This window comes from Nomascus leucogenys, chromosome 12, assembly GCF_006542625.1.
Source record: "Nomascus leucogenys isolate Asia chromosome 12, Asia_NLE_v1, whole genome shotgun sequence".
Classification (NCBI taxonomy): domain Eukaryota; kingdom Metazoa; phylum Chordata; class Mammalia; order Primates; family Hylobatidae; genus Nomascus; species Nomascus leucogenys.
The window spans coordinates 96,634,188-96,647,832 of NC_044392.1; positions in this window are offsets into that span (position 1 = coordinate 96,634,188).

The following is a 13,645-nucleotide window of genomic DNA, read 5'->3' on the forward strand; positions in this document are numbered from 1 at the left end:
TCAGTAAGTCCCCTGTCTGATAAAGGAATTAACACTAAAATAGAAGAGAGTTGAGGTTCCTGAGAAATTTTGCAGTGCAAAACTGATTAATTTCAGTAATTCTGCTGGGTAAAAGTTCAGCACCAAAGACTACATTCATTACCTAGTTTTGCTATACTCACCCCCTTGCCTCTCTGCTATCTGGTTGGGGTGCCTGGGAAAGCCAGGGTTGTATACATCTGAAATTGATTAAATCCAACACTGCTTGACACTGAAGTAGCACACTGCTCCTTTTATCTTAATAAGTATTCTATGACATTAATTCAGAGTAGTAAATGGAGTTAGATTATAAAGCTTTTTTCATTAGTCTAAATTACACTACACTTTACTTACATCCCTCAGATGAAATAATGAATAAATTTTTAAAAGCACCTTCTTCCACGGTATGATATTTTGAGGTAAAATTGATCTTTTGTTGAAGTAATTTCGAAAACATTCTACTGACTTGTTTCTGGGAGATTCCATTAATATATTCATAGAATAGAAATTGAATGGTATTTGATAAACTTAAGCCGTACAAATGATATTTGCTACCCTTTATAGCCATCGCTGGAAGAGCAGTAATAAAAACTGAGTGAATGTATCAATTATATACAACAGAATACAAAATTTATTTTTCGCCAACACCCATAACCTTATATATAATACTGCAGCACTATTACATATTGCTTAAGCACAATTTTGTCCTTAATTTTTTTAGCATTTTTGTGCCTTTTTTTGTCTGTATCAAAAATAGAATATTGTGATTTTTCATGGATCAAAATAGTTGTTAGGCTTGTATGTGTAGCAGATACAAGTTTCACAGACACAAATTCTTGTGTGCAAAAATGGCAACTCACTTTATTTTCCCATAACTAAATTTAATTTCTACTTCCAGCTCCTGTTTCCTCCTGATGGCAGAAAGCTTTATCTTGTTACTTGAGGTAAACTCAGGAGAATACAGTGATTTCCCAGTTATTTAGGTTTAAATGTAGTCCAGTTCAGAGCACTTTCTTTTCTTCCCTTCTCCCAGGATGGCATCTCCTTTACGAGCGGGCAGGGACTGGGGGCATCACATATGGCGTTATGGCATTGGATAAGCAGAGAATTCTGCTCTGGAATTTACTGAGGTGGCTGGTAATTGTGCATGCTCACGTACACTGGGTCTGCGTCTGGTTTCCTATTTGCACAGTCCACATTGGTATCTTCAGATGTGGTCTTCATGGACTATAAGATATTTGGGCCTCTGGCTGTTTCCTTTGTATAATTTATTCTCTGGAGCGAAGGGAAGGTTTGGTTAGCCTCATCCCTCTTTGGGGCTATGAACAACCCAGAGCTGCCATCAGGCTATCTGTCCCACTACTTCTTCTCATTGTATTCAAAGCACTTCTTTGAGGTCATCTGTGTTTCATTTTCGGAGTTGCAGATATGAAGCAGACACAAATTCCTTTATGGAAATCCCCCGAAGTTTTATGGTGGGCCTGGTATCCACCACACTTCCCGAAGACCAGTTCTTGGAGTGGGCCGGAAAAAGACCTTCCATATGGACCTGTCAGGGACTAAGCTTTCTCCTTCTGCTCTTGAAACTTCTGAGAGGATGGCAAGTGGGTATTACTCTGGCTCTTTATAAGAAGAAATCCTAGGCCTCAGTTCTACAGCTCAGTCTCTTTAAAAACTCAAAAACCTATTAACTTCAAGAGCCTACTTTGAAATTCAAATATGAGTGTTGGCCATTTCTTTCTGCTACCCGCTGGAGGCAATGATGTCTTGACCAAGTAGGGGGAGCTACTTATGTGAGGAAGTGCTGGGGAATGGGCAGAGGATGAGGATGTAGAGGGGACTGGAAGACACACTGGTGAGTACCTGAAGCTATTATCCCACGGCCTCTACTCTGACCTAGTGAACACTGCCATTTGTATATTCCTCTCCAGGTTCTATGACATTCATCTATTTTAATTTTCTTCCTACCTTTTTCATCAGTCTGCTTTAAGTTTTTTCTTACCTCTTCAGTCACTTCAGTCACTTCTTTTTTCTCTGTTTCTACTTTTTTTTTCTCTGTTTTGTCCCAAACAGTGAGATTCTGATTTTGGCTCTTGATTGTTCTCCCTTCTTACCCTCTCTGCCTTTTTGAAACTTCAAGCATTTCTATACGATCCTGTGGTATATCTATACAAACTAAGGCCTGGTTACCATCCTGACCTCCAATCTCACATTTCAATGACCATGAAGACATTTCTACTAGGACCTAGCATCACCTCAAAGTAACATGTCCAAAAACATACTCTTCATCTTCTCCCCACCTTTCAAAACTAACTCTCACTTTCCTCCCCCTTTCTGTTAATGGCATTACCATTTTTCTGGTCACTGTGTTGACAATTATTCTCACTTTTGGCTTCTAACAGTCATCAAGTCTCATGCATTATTATTTTGAAATATCTCTTATATTTGCAACCCCATCTGCATTCTGACTCTCCCCAAGGGCCTGTGGCAGCCTATTAGCCCAGTAGTTGCACTCTGACTTAGGAATTTCCTACTGTTGCCTCCTTCTGCCCTGTCCATCCTGGCTGGATCTCTCGGTTACTTTTGCCCTGTTTTGGCTCTACACCTTGGTTGCCACATTTCAACTTGCTTTTTAGATGGGTAAATAGATTTTGGATGTTCTAGCCTGGCTCTGGGTCTAAGTGTCTCGCAGAGTATTTGTTTTTCAGTCTCTTGTCTCAACTCTAGATGTGACTTGACTGATGAAACTTCCACTTGATAGAGACTAGTTGTCACCTGACCTCTCTCTAACCGGGAAAAGGCTTCAGACGAATTTGCCTTGCTGCCCGCAATCTACTGCACACCATCCTCACATTAATGGTAGTTTGGTTCTTTGTCTTCCTTACATCCTAGTCTGTGGGGATCCCTCATGTTTGTATATACAACATGTTTGTATATTGCAGGAGAATAAACAAACATGTTCAGTCTTACATGTAAGCTCTTCTGTGTTGTCACTAATGAGCTTTCTAGCTTTACTGCCAACAACATTCATAAAAGAACCTTCAGCCAGTCCACTAAATTGGTCTAATTACCATCTCTCCACTACTTTTTGCTTTCATACATCTGTCGTTTCGGATATCTGAAGTCCCTCCACCATACCCCCTCCCCTATTTCCCCTTGGAAAACATACACTTACTTCCAATTTGATTTCATTATTTGTTTATTTATCTTATTGATACATAATAATTGTATCTAGTTATGGAGTATATGTAATATTTTGATACAAGCATACAATGCATGATGATTAAATCAGGATAATTAGGATAATCATCACCCCCAACATTTATCATTTCTTTGTGTTAGGAACATTCCAAATCTTCTGTTCTAGCTAGTTAGAAATATGCAATAAATTATTAACTTTTGTCACTCTGCTGTGCTATCAAACACTGTAACTTATTCCTTCTATATAACTGTATGTTTGTACCCATTAACCAACCTCTCTTCATATCCCCTTTGCCGCTACCCTTCCCAGCCTCTGGTAACCATCATTCTACTCTCTATCTTCATGATACCAACATTTTAGCTTCCACATGTGAATGAGAACATGCAATATTTGTCTTATTGAATCTGGCTTATTTCTTCATGATATCAACATTTTAGCTTCCACATATTAATGAGAACATGCAATATTTATTTTATTGAGTCTGGCTTATTTCACTTAGCAAAATGTCCTCCACTTCCATTCATGTTGCTGCACATCACAGGATTTCATTTTTTTTATGGCTGAATAATATTTCATTGTGTATATATACCACTTTTTCTTTATCCATTTATCCATTGATGGACACTCAGGTTGCTGCTATATCTTGGCTATTGTGAATAATGCTGCAATAAACATGGAAGTGCAGGTACCTCTGTAAATTAAAAAAAAAATTTCATAGAGACAGGGTCTCACTCTGTTGCTGAGGCTGGGTTGCAGTGGTGCAGTCATAGATCACTGCAACGTCTAACTTCTGGACTCATGTGATCCTCCTCCCTCAGCCTCCCAAGTAGCTAATACTGCAGGTGCTTACCACTATACCTGGTTAATTTTTTATTTTTATTTTTAGAGGCAAAGTCTTGCTATGTTGCTCAGGCTGGTCTTGAACTCTGATCTCAAGTGATCTTCTCACCCTGGCCTCCAAAAGTGCTAGGATTATAGGAATGAGCCACGGCACCAGGCCTTTTTTTAAAAAAATGGATTTTTAATTATTGTGGGTATATAATAGGTATATATATTTATGGGGTACATGTGATGTTTTGATATAGGCATACAATGTGTAATAATCACATCAGGGTAATTGGAGTATCCATCACCTCAAACATTTATCATTTTTTTATATTACTGCCATTCCAATTCTACTATTTTAGTTATTTTTAAATATACAATAAATTATTGTTGACTAAAGTCACCCAGCTGTGCATCATTCATCATTAGAGAAAGGCAAATCAAAACCACAATGAGATATCATCTCACGTCAGTCAGAATGGCTATTATTAAAAGTCAAAAAATAATAGATGCTGGCAAGGTTGTGGAGAAAAAGGAATGCTTTTCACTGTTGGTGGGAGTGTAAATTAGTTCAACCATTGTGAAAGATAGTGTGATGATCCCTCAAAGACCTAGAGACAGAAATACCGTTTGAACCAGCACTCCCATTACTGGGTATATACCCAATGGAATAGAAATCATTCTTTTATAAAGACACATGCACATGTGTGTTCATTGCAGCACTATTCACAATAGCAAAGACATGGAATCAACCTAAATGCCCATCAACGATAGACTGGATAAAAAAGATGTGGTACATATACACCATGGAATACTATGCAGCCATAAAAGGGAATGAGATTATGTCCTTTGCTGGAACATGGATGGAGTTGGAGGCCATCATGCTTAGCAAACTAGTGCAGGAACAGAAAACCAAACATATGTGTCCTCACTTAGAAGGGGGAGCTAAATGATGAGAACAGATGGACACATAGAGGGGAACAATGCATACTGGGGCCTCTCAGAGGGTAGGAGGAGGGAGAGGATCAGGAAAACTAACTAATGGATAATACCATATTAATACCTGGCTGATGAAATAATCTGTACTACAAACCCCCTTGACACACATTTACCTATGTAACAAACCTGCACATCCTGCACATGTACCCCTGAACTTAAGAACAAAATAAAGTCACCCAGTTGTGCTATTAAATACTAGTTCTTATTCATTCTACCTACATTTTTATACCCACTAACTATCCCCACTCTTTCTTCTACTCCCTGCTACATTTCCCAGCCTCTGGTAAGCATCATTCTACTTTCTAGTTCCATGAGTTCCATTGTTTTAATTTTTAGCTCCCAAATATGAGTGAGAAAATGCAAAATTTGTCTTTCTGTGCCTGACGCAATGTCCTCCAGTTCCGTTCATGTTGTTGCAAATGACAGGCTGAATAATATTCCATTTGGGGTGTCCAACATTTTAGCTTCCATGTGCCACATTGTTAGAATTGTCTTGGGCCACACTTAAAATACACTAACACTAATGATAGCTGATGAGCTAAAAAAAAAACACAAAAAAAATCTCATAATGTTTTAAGAAAGTTTACGAATTTGTGTTGGACTGCATTCAAAACCATCCTGGGCCACATGTGGCCCATGGGACGTGGGTTGGACCAGTTTGGTGTATATGTACCACATTTTCTCTATCCATTCACCTGTTGATGGATACTTAGGTTGATTCCAAATCTTGGCTATTGTGAATAGTGCTGCAATAAACATGGGGGTGCAGATATCTCTTGGATGTACCAATTTTCTATCTTTTCTAACTCAGCATTGAGATTGCTGGATCATATGATACTACTGCCATTTTATTTATTTTCTGGTTGATTTTTGGTTTTCCTTCCTTCCCGGTTTCTTTGTGTAAAAGTGATTTTTCTCTGGTAGTATGCTTTAATTTCTTGCTGTTTATTTTTTGTGTATCTGTTGTAGGTTTTTTTAATTTGAGGTTACCATGAGGCTTGTAAATGATATAACTATTTTAAACTCATGACAGCTTAACTCTGATTACAAAAAAACAACAAAAAGAGCAAAGAGAAAACTAATAAAAGTTCTACACTTTAACTCTATCCCCCTGACTTTTTAAACTTTTTGTTGTTTCTTATCTTTTTATACACTCTGCCTCTTAAAACTTTGTTGTAGTAATTGTATTTGACAGTTTTGTCTTTTAGTATTCCTACTCAGTAAATGAGTGGTTTACACACCACAATTACAGTGTTAGAGTATTCTGTATTTATCTGTGTACTTACTCTTATCAGTGTTTTGTAACTTTGGATAAATTTTTATTGCTCATTAACAACCCTTTCTTTCAGATTGAAGGAGTCCCTTTAGCATTTCTTGTAGGACAGGTCTGGTGTTGACAAAATCACTCAGCTTTTATTTGTCTGGGAAAGTCTTTATTTCTTCTTCAGGTTTTAAGCAATTTTCACTGGATATACTATTCTAGGATAAAAGTTTTATTTCTTTCAGCACTTTAAATATGTCATGCCACTATCTCCTGGACTATAAGGTTTCCACTGAGAAGTCTGCCAGACACATTGGAGATCTTTATATGTTATTTGCTTCTTTTGTTGCCTTTAGAATCCTTTATCCTTGACCTTTGAGGTTTTATTAAATATCTTGAGATAGTCTTATTTGGGTTAAATCTTCCTGGTATTCTATGACCTTCTTATACTTGAATATTGGTATCTTTCTCTAGGTTTAGAAAGTTCTGTTATTTATTTGAATAAGATTTCTAGCTTAATCTCTCTACCTCTTCTTTAAGGCCAATAACTCTTAAGGTTTGCCCTTTTGATGCTGTTTTCTATATCTTATAGGCATGCTTCATTCTTTTTTATTCATTTCAATTTTTTCTCCTCTGACCATATATTTTCATATAACCTGTCTTGAAGCTCACTAATTTTTTCTTCTGCTTAATCAATTCTGCTGTTTAGAGTCTCTGATGCATTTTTCAGTTTGTCAGTTGAATTTTTCCACTCCAGAATTTCTTCTTAATTTTTTTTTTTAAATTTCAATCTCTTTGTTAAAAATTTTTGATAGAAATCTGGATTCCTTGTCTGTATTATCTTGAAGTTTGTTGAGCTTCCTTAAATTAACTATTTTGAATTCCCCATGTGAAAGTTCACACATCTCTGTCACTGCAGGATTGGTCACTGGTGCCTTATTTAGTTTGTTTGGTGAGGTCATCTTTTCCTGGATAGTCTTGATGCCTATGGATGTTTATTGATGCCTCGACATTGAAGAATTAGGTATTTTTTCTAATCTTCACGGTCTGGGCTTGTTTGTACCAATCTTTCTTGAGAAGACTTTTGAGATATTCAAAGAGAATGGAATGTTGTCATCTAAGTCTCTGGTCACTGCAGATGTATCTGGACTAAAGAGCACCCCGAGCCCAGTAACACTGTGACACTTGCAGGCTCAAAGAGGGCTTGGGTAATATCCAAAAGAATCCCCTGGATTACCAAGCAGGATCTCTCATTTTCTTCCCTCACTTACCCCAGACAGGAGCCTGTCTTTCCATGCTAGGCTGCCTGGAGTTGGGGGAGTTGTGATGCAAGTACTTCCCTGGCCACCACAGCTGGGACTGTGCTGGATCACACCTGAAGTCAGCATAGTGCTATATCTTGCTCAAGGCCCATGGTGACTACTGCCTGGCTATTACTGATGTTTATTCAAAGACCAACAGCTCTTTAGTCATCAGGTGTTGAATCCTGTCAGGACTGGGTCCTTTCCTTCTAGGCACTGGGTTGCCTTCTGGCACAGGGTGGGTCTAGAAATGCTTGTCCAGAAACTAAGGCCTGGAATCCGGGGCTTCAGGAATCTGCCTGATGCTTTAGTTCATTGTGGCTGAGCTGGTACCCAAGTTGCAAGGCAAAGTCCTCTGTAATCTTCCCTCTTTTTCCTGCAAGTGGAAGGAGTCTACTTGAGCTGTACTGCTTGGAGTTGTTGGAGGGGTGATATAAGCATTCCCTTAGCTGTAGCAGCTGATGTTTCACTGGGTTGCTGCACCCCAAGTCCACTGACTTCGAGCCCAGTGCAGCACCAGGACTTGCTTAGAGACTGCATTCCTTGTGGCCTGCCTGCCTTTCAAATATATTCAGGACTCCAGGTCACTTTAGTGAGTCCATGGTGGAGCTAGCTGGAACTTCTTTGGGGCAGAGGATTCTACTCTGGCTGAGGCTATATTCTCCCTCCATGGGCAATGGCAGAATTCTTCCCTGTGCTGGGTTCCTCTGTGATAGGGCAGCACTGAGTTCCAATGCAAAGTTACACAATCACTTCACTCTCCCTCCCCCAAGCACATAGATTTTCTTTCCATGCATTTCCTGGGATGGGGGATGGGTAGCGTAGCCAATGCAAGATGGTCTTTCCTATCCTTTTCAGTTCCTCTTTCCTTGATATCATATTAAAACCAGGCACTGTAAGGCTCAACAGACTATCTCTTCTTATGAAGGTGTTTTCTTGCAAAGATATTTGTTCAATTTGATGTTTCTGCAGTGGGGACAATCACTGGAGGGATCTATTTGGCCATCTTGCTTTGCTTCTTCCTCCAACATCTCTTTGGTGTACTGATTTCCTTTCTTTTTTGGATATATACTCAGTAGATCATATTGTGGATTTATTTTAAGTTTTTGAAGAAACTTCCATACTGTTGTCCATAAAGGCAACCTAATTTACTATCCCACCAACAGTATATGACCATTGCCCTTTCTCCACATCCTTGCCAGCATTTGTTATTTTTTGTCTTTTTGATAATAGCCATTCTAATGAGTGAGATGATATCCCACTGTAGTTTTGATTTGTGTTTCCCTGATGATTAGTAGTACTGAACACTTTTCTCATATTCCTCTTTGCCATTTGTATGTCTGCTTTGGCAAAATGTCTATTTAGATCGTTTGCCCATTTTAAAAATTGAATTATTTGTTTTTTTCTTATTGAGTTATTTGAGTTGCTTATATATTCTGTTTAGTAATCACTTTTCAGATAGATGCTTTGCAAATATTTTCTTCCATTCTGTATGTTGTCTCTTTGTAGACTGTTTTCTTTGCTATGTAAAACATTTTTAGCTTGATATAATCCAACTTGTCTATTTTTGGGTTTTATTGTGTGTGCTTTTGAGGTCTTACCCCAAACATCTTTGCCCAGACCAATGTCCTGAAGTGATTCCTCGCTGTTTTCTTTTAGTAATTTCATAGTTCCAGGTCTTATTTTTTAAATTTTTTATCCCTTTATATTTGGTATTGGAATAATGTGAAGGATAGGAATCTAGTTTTATTTTTCTGCATATGGATATCTAGTTTTCCCATGTGTTGAAGAGATTGTTCTTTCCCCAAAGTACGTTCTTGGCACCTGTGTCAAAAATGAGTTGGTTATAAATGTGTGGATTTATTTCTGTGTTCTCTATTCTGTTCCATTGGGCCTAAGTGTCTGTTTTTATGCCAGTACTGCTGTTTTTGTTACTATAGCCTTGCAGTATATTCTGAAATCAAGTAGTGTAATACCTCCAGCTTTGTTCATTTTCTCAGGTTTGCTTTGGTTATTTGGGGTCTTTAGTGGTTCCATACAAATTTAAAAATTGTTTTTCTCTTCTTCTGTGAATAATATCATTGGTATTTTGATAGGGATTGCATTGACTTTGTAGATTGTTTTGGGTAGTATGGACATTTTAGCAATATTAATTATTCCAATCCATGAACATGGGATATCATTCCATTTTTTGTGAGTCTTCTTTAACTTCTTTCATCAGTGTTTTGTAGTTTTCCTTGTAGAGAGCTTTCATTTCTTCAGTTAAATTTATTTTTAGCTATTTCAACTTTTTGTCACTATTATAAATGGGATTACTTTATTGATTGTTTTCAGATTGTTTCCACTGGCATGTAGAAGTGCTACTAATTTTTATATGTTGACTTTGTATCCTACAACTTTACCAAATTTATCAGTTATTATAGTTTCTTCATGGAATCACAAAGTTTTCAAAACATAGAATCATGTCATCTGTGAACAAAGATAACTTGACTTCTTCCTTTCCAATGTAGATGTCCTTTATTTTCTTTCTCTTGCCTAATTTTTCTGGCTAGAACTTCCAGTACTCCATTGAAAAAGTGGTGAGAATGGGCATCCTTGCTGTGTTCCAGATCTTAGAGGAAAGGCTTTCAATTTTTCCTTATTCAGTATATTATCTGTGGGTTTTTCACATATTCACCTTCATTTTTTTGAAGTATGTTCCCTCTATACCCAATTAGTTGAGAGTTTTAATCATGGAAAAAATGTTGAAATTTATCAAATACTTTTTAAGCATTTATTGAAATGATCATACAATTTTTATTCTTGATTCTGTCAGTGTGGTGTATCAAGTTTACTGATTTGCATATGTTGAACCATTATTGCATCTCTTGGATAAATCTCACTTTACTATGATGGAATGATCTTTTTAAATATGTTGTGGAATTCAGTTTGCTGATATTTGTTAAGAATTTTTGCATCTATGTTTATCAGTGAAATTGGTTTGTGGTTTTCTTTTTTAATTGTGTATTTGTCTAATTTTGGTGTCTTGGTAATGTGGGCCTTATAGAATGGGTTTGGAAGTATTCCTTCTTCTTTAAGATTTTTGAATAGTTTGTGTAGAATTGGTATTAATTCTTCTTTAAATGTTTGGTAGAATTCAACAGTGAATACATCAGATCTTGGGCTTTTCTTTGATGGGAGACTTTTTATTACTGTTTTAATCTCATTACTTGTTATTGGTCTGTTCAGGTTTTCTATTTCTTCCTGGTTTCATCTTGGTAGGTTGTAAGGGCTCAGGAATTAATCTTTTTTTTTCTAGTTTTTCCAATTTATCGGCATATAGTCATTCATAATAATCTCTAATGATTCTCTATTTCTGTGGTATCCATTATAATATCTCCTTTTTTGTTTCTGATATTATTTATTTGAGTCCTCTCTCTTTTCTTTGGTCTAGCTAAAGTTTTGTTAATTTCATTTATTATTTCAAAAATGCAATTTTTGCTTCGTCAAAAATTGCTTCGTCAACAATACAAAAGTATTGTTCAGATAGATGCTTTATCTGAATTATCAGTGTTGTTTGTTTTTGCTTGTCTAGTTCCTTGAGGTGATCTTTAGGTTGTTTATTTGAAGTCTTTCTACTTTTTTGATGTAGGCATTTATTGCTACAGAACTGCTCTTAGAACTGCTTTGATATATTACATAGGCTTTAGTATGTCATGTTTCCATTTTCATTTGTCTGAAGGTAATTTTAAATTTCCTTTTTAATTTCGTTGTTGACCCATTCAGTGTCCAGGAGTATGTTGTTTCATTTCCATGAATTTGTACAATTTCCAGTGTTTCTTTTTTTTAAAACTGGTTTCTAGTTTTATTCCAGAATGGTAGAATAATTGGAATAATTGTGGTAAGAAATGCACTTGATATGATTTGGATTTTTAAAGAATGTGTCAAAACTTGTTTTGGGACCTAACATATGATCTATCCTGGATAATCTTCTATGTGCTGTTGAGAAAAATGTGTATTCTGCAGCTGTTGGATGGAATGTTCTGTAATATCTGTAACATAAAGTAAAATAAAATATAACATAACATAAAATATCTGTTATGTTCCCTTGGTCTAGAATTCAGTTTAACTCCAATGTTTCTTTGTTACTTTTCTGTCTGAGTGATCTGGTCATCACTGAAAATGGGGTGTTGAAATCTCCTACTATTATTTATTGTAGTCAATCTCTCCCTTTAAGTCTATTAACTTTTTTACATATTTGTATGCTCCAGTATTGGGTGCATATATATTTACAATTATTATGTATTCTTGCTATACTGTCCCCTATATCATTATATAATGGCTTTCTTTTTTGTCATTTTAAAAATGACTCTTGGCTTCAAGTCTAGTTTATCTGATATTAGTAAACCTATCCCTGTTGCTTTTTGGTTTCTATTTGCATGAAATACCTTTTTTCATTCCTTCACTTTTAGTCTCTGTGAATGTCTTTATAGATTAAGTGAAGTACTTGTAGATAGCATACAGTTGGATCTTGTTTTTTAAATCCATTCAGCCACTCTATGTCTTTTGGTTGGACAATTTGATCCATTTACATTCAAAGTTATTATTCATAGTAAGGGTTTACTACTGCCATTTTGTTACTTGACTTCTTGTTGTTTTGTGAATTCTTCCCTTTTTCCTCTCTCACTCTCTTCTTTTGTGGTTAAGTGATTTCCTCTGGTAGTACATTTTTATTCCATGCTATTTATTTTTATATATCTATTGTAGGTTTTTGCTTTACGGTTAACATGAGGCTTACAAAAACCCTCTTATATTTATAATAAGTTATTTTAAACTGAGAGTGACTTATATTTTATTGCAAAGAAAAGATAAGAAACAACAAACTCTACACTTTAATACCATCCTCTCACCACATTTTGACTTTCTCGTGTTTCAATTTACTTTTTTTACATTGTGCATCTCTTAATAAATTGTAGTTATTGGTTTTAGTGGTTTTGTCTTTTAATCTTCATATTTAAGATATAGGTCATTTACTTACCCTAATTTCACTATTGGTGTATTCTGAATTTGTCTGTTTTCTTTCTTTTACCAATGAGTTTCATACCTGCAGATTGTTTCTTGTTACATGTTAGCATCCATTTCTTTCAGATTGAAGAACTCTCTTTAGCATGTCTTGTAACACAGGTCTGGTGTTGACAAATTCCCTCAGTTTTTGTTTGTCCGAGAAAGTCTTTATCTCTCTTCTTGTTTTAATAGCTTTGCTGGGCACATTATTCTTGGTTGACAGTTTTTTTTTTTTCTTTCAGCACTTTGAAGCTTCCCATTCTCACCTGGCCTGTAGGATTTCTGCTGTGAAATCCAGTGAAAGCTGTATTGGTGCTTTGTTTAATGTAATATTTTTCTTTTCTTTTGCTGCACTGAGTATTTTTTTGGTCTCTGATTTTTGCTAATTTGATTATGATATGCCTTAGGGATTTCCTCTTTGGGTTTAATTTGATTGACGACCTCTGAGATTCCTGTATCTGAATGGTGTCCCCTTTCTCCATCTTTGGGAAATTTTCACCATTATTTTGTTAAATATGCCTTCTAGGCCTTTTTCCCTCTTGCCTCCTTTGGGAATTCCTACTATGCAGAGGTTAGTTTGCTTGATCATGTGCCATAATTCTTAAAAAGTTCTTTTTTACACTTTTAAATTCTGTTTTCTTTTTTTCTCCTCTGATTAGGTAATTTCATATGTGCTGTCTTCAAACTTGCTAATTCTTTTCTCTAATCAAGTCTGCTGTTGAAGCTTTCTAATGAGTGTTTCAGTTTAGTTATTGCGTCAGTTTAGTTATGGTTTCTTTATTTCTAGAAACCTAGAAATAAAGGATTTGTTTGCTTTTATTTATTATTTATTTTATTTCTTTGTCAAATATCTCATTTTGTTCCTGGGTTACTTTCCAAATTTTGTATTTTCTATCCATATTTTCTTGTGATTCTCTAAATTTGTTTAAGAGGATTATTTTGAATTGTCTGTTTAACATTTCCTAGGTCTTCACTTTTAGCTCCATTGCTGGAGCT